The sequence below is a fragment of the Gymnoscopelus microlampas genome, assembly GCF_963454915.1.
Source record: "Gymnoscopelus microlampas genome assembly, chromosome: 23".
Classification (NCBI taxonomy): Eukaryota; Metazoa; Chordata; class Actinopteri; order Myctophiformes; family Myctophidae; genus Gymnoscopelus; species Gymnoscopelus microlampas.
The window spans coordinates 28,298,462-28,302,772 of NC_139960.1; positions in this window are offsets into that span (position 1 = coordinate 28,298,462).

Here is a 4,311-nt window from a genome sequence, read left to right on the forward strand (position 1 = left end):
GCTGATCCTTTTTATTGACACCAGAAGTTGCAGATGTCCCAAAGGGTGCAACCAAGACGAGAGGCCGTATAGGGACGTAGAAAGTCAGACAGAAGAGGCAAAAGCCCGAACCCCATTACAGCACAACATTTCTCTAAATAGCAGTAGCAGCCTTTTTTTGAGCGGTGCAACCGCTCCTATAAGTGGGTTTAGGACCCATCCGTGGCGAAAGTTTTTCTTTCCGTCGTGAAAATTTGTCTTTCGCTGTGACGCCATGCTGTGGAAAACACGCCCATTGGTTAAGCTCCGCAGGACGTACTGTGATTGGCTAGCGAGACGCATGATGAAATTAATAACTCATAAATATCACCGCTCACTTCACACTGGGTGTGATTTTTTTTTAGGATAAGTCAGCTAACCTGTGGGCCATGAGGACATTGCAAGTGGGCCCCCAAATAATTGAGAAAACATTGATCATAAAAATAAACAGTTAAACATGGTCTGAAAATGCACAAGGTCCACCCATCTGACCACTTAACACGGCAGCCGAGTGGTCAGACGGGCACTGCCGGACAGATAGATCTTTGGACATTTTATAGAAGTTAGTAAGATGTTGGTACTGAATGGGAACATTAATTTGTAGTATCCTTGTTGGCCACCAGATGGTGCACTGACTGTCTTGTGATTTCAGTGTTTAACTTAAGAAGCACTTGAATTTTACTTTATCACTTTCCCAACCTTCTCTCCTCTATACTGTTTCTTTCAGAAATGTATCTAAAAGAAATTGCCATATAAAATATACTAACTCAAGGATTAAAAAAAAACAAAAAACAAATCTCACAACTGAAATAGTTTGTTTCACAGGGGTTAGAAAGTGTGAAACACTAGTGCTGCGTTTCCTAAACAATTAGCACATAGACCATTATAATTTGAAACCAACCGTTTGTTCTTGCTGTTCTACTTACAGCCAACCAGTTGAAGAAATTTCAGTTTTTTTTAATTATAACATATCAAAGACCATTAGATGCTTCTGAACATCAATTTACAATTAAGCAACAAAACATATATTAAATTGTTAGTTTGAACCATTCTAATACTATTTCATATAAAAATGCCTGAAATCCAGTGCACGATTCCTGCAATGCTTTGGTATCATGGTTTGGGCGAACATTTGGAACGCCATGTTCTGGTGAAGGATAATGTAGCGAGTGAGGTGCACATCACTAGAGAGCTGCTGCAGGTCTGTACAACAAACAATACTCTAAATTCCCAACAACTTTAACATTGACCAAATGACTAAAACCCAATTAGAATATGGCTTTTAGATTTCCACAACCCACACCTGATTGAACTGGCTGGCTGTGTGAAACTGATCGAGATGGAAATTGGCCAGGTTTTTCCCATGCCATGAAAGATGAGCATGATGGCGAGCTAACCACGACCCAGAGAGGCCTGAAGGGTCTACTACAATAATTTGGCCTGCCAGGGCGGGTAGGCCAAATCTGCAGCAGCAGCCACACACCCACTTCCCCTCAATTCACACATCTACACTGCCCTCACATTACCATTGCCCTCTGACAATACCACTTACTCTGCCTACCTCAAGAGCTGCTTAAGGACTTGTTTGGAATTTGATGAAACATGTGTTGTTTTATAAAATGAAATAAATTGTTTTATTTTATCAATACATGGTACATTTTCTTCACTTCCGTCTCCTCCTACCTATTTAACCCATTAAGACCTGGAGAAGCATCTGTGTCATTTTTAAGATTTGAGCTAAAAAGCATTATTTTACATATTGGCTATTCAAAAATAGCGGATATACACGCTCATAGCGTGGCACCGAGTGCCGCGCTATGAGCTTGTAGATCTAGGGTGACCACCCGTCCCGAAATTCGCGGGACAGTCCCGAAATTGGACCCTCTGTCCCGCGTCCCGCACAAGCAGAGCAATGTCCCGAAAATCAAAGATATGAAAAAAAAAGAAAAAACGATTTTTTTTGGGATAATAAATCGGTAAAATCAGGCAAAAATAAGAATTAAATAACATAACCCTAACCTAACCCTAATCTTAACCCTAAAACCGAAATAAAGAAACCAAAAACGAACCCAATCCGCCCAGAACCGCGCGCGAACGGGAGTGCATGAGGATCGTGCATGTGTCCCGCGATGTCCCGCGGAACGGGTACGTCTGTCCCTCAATGGGTCTGTTTGAAGGTGGTCACCCTATGTAGATAGGCCAAATACATATCATTTTGGGGGTCCTCCATCAGAATACTGTTGGGATTTAGAAGACATTTGTAGAATCGGCCACAGATGACCCACTTCGCTTCCACGACTTGCCCGCATCTCAAATAAACGGGTGTGTGTTTCTATGGAGAGCCTACCTCATATATGAGACTCCAGTCAGCCAAGCCCTGAAGAGCTCCGAGTCTGAACAGGTCATGGTTGGTAGAACGTGATTTAAGAAATTGGGCTCATCAGGGTCATCATTTAACTGTGCTGAAATTCTATAATAAATACATTTTACAGACAAAAGTAATATGCTCAAAATAAGATTTATAAAAATGGCACACCTGCAATCGGCTTGAAAAGGCGAACACCTGCACAAGCCTTATATCCTGCACTGTTTACTCCCTCAATTAACCACTATTAACCTTTAATATACATTTGAACAGTCCGATTTTACAGTCTACATCAAAAGAGTGAAAATAGAGAACTCAGTTTCTCTAATGAATATCAAAGCTACAATCTGGGATTTGAATGAATACGATTCTATTTTAACATATCTCTATGGTTGAGTATGCTAGCACATGATCTGCAGTGGCTGGAGGTGGTCTCCACCCCACACTTATGTTGAGAGGTGTGGGGAGACCACACCACCCTTAAAAAAGGCGTAAATATGGCCTTAAAAATACTTTAATGTCTTAAATTCATGCTTCAATGGTCTTACAAAATGCCAAAGACAGGGACGGACCAGAATGACGCAGCCCATAGGCTTTCACTCGCTTCCGTTATGTTGTCGGGGAACATCAGCGAGCGTTATCATAATAATAGGGAGTCAAAGGTACTCCAAAGGGAGTGCATGATGACGGGAAGCCATAGCCAATAACATTTGCAAAAAAGGTTTTTTTTTTGTCCCCGCCAGGCCGAAGGCGTGGCCGAGACCATGTTTTCGCCCCCGTCCTTCCGTCCGTGTACAGCAAATCTCTGGCACCGTTGGACAGATCAGCATGAAACCGTGCACAGACTCCCTGGAGACCAGAGCAGATTGCCGTGAAACTTTGCGCTCACATTCCCACTAGGCCAAGGCCAAGTGATCGAGACTTGGATGTGATTGGTTGAGGTTTGGATCGGAAAAGGAGTCGGACGTTGATGATGGGGGATCGTATGATTGGACCAAAGAATACACTGCGTTTTCAATGGCAGAAAAATGATGAGAGATGTTTGGAAGAACTCGCATGAGATTTTTCGGAAGCGAAGACAAGAGGAGCCAGTGGCAAGTTTTGATGTTTGGGAGTTGAACAGTGTGAATTTTAGAACAGTGACTGTACACATGTATAATCTGTATGCGACAGAAGATGACATTTGGGGATTTAAAGATTTGTTCCAGATAACACTTTCTGCCATTGTGCGTTTTCTTCAAAACGCACATTTTACTACTACTCCTACAGATTGTCAAAAAAAGTGTGCTTTAAGGAGCACACTATGCTCAATACATGCAAGGTCACACTACTCTGAATCTGACCAGGGAAGCTCAGTCAGCTTCAAACACAAAACTCACTAAAAACAAAATGTGGAAGGACTTTTGCACTTTTGGCCATTGTTAACCCATTTAGACCTGGAACCCAATACATACAGTAACTATACCTTTCAATCCGGGAACCCCTTTGGGGTAGTTGTTGCCATGTACAGTATAGCAACATAACGTTTTTGTAATGTTTGAATAAATATTTTTATTTTTTCAGAAAACGTAGTCAGGATTTAGAAGGCGTTTTTAGAATCGGTAAACAATGAACATGCATTAACGGTCCAACAATTAATCTAACAAATCAATTTAATCCATTATTTAAAAAATAAATCAATAACTTAATAAAATAATCAATAACCTATCCCTATTTTTGAGATGTAATCATAGGTGAAAAGTAAAAAATACATAGACAAAATAGCTGATCTACAAGCTCACAACGCACATCAGCTATTTTCACTGTTATTGCATGACACTGTTGTGCGACAAAATAACAATTTTAAGTGGTTCATCAATTAGTTGGTATATAAAAAACAAACATAGGCTATATATTAAACGTGTTTCTCGATTATTCGATAAATCAAA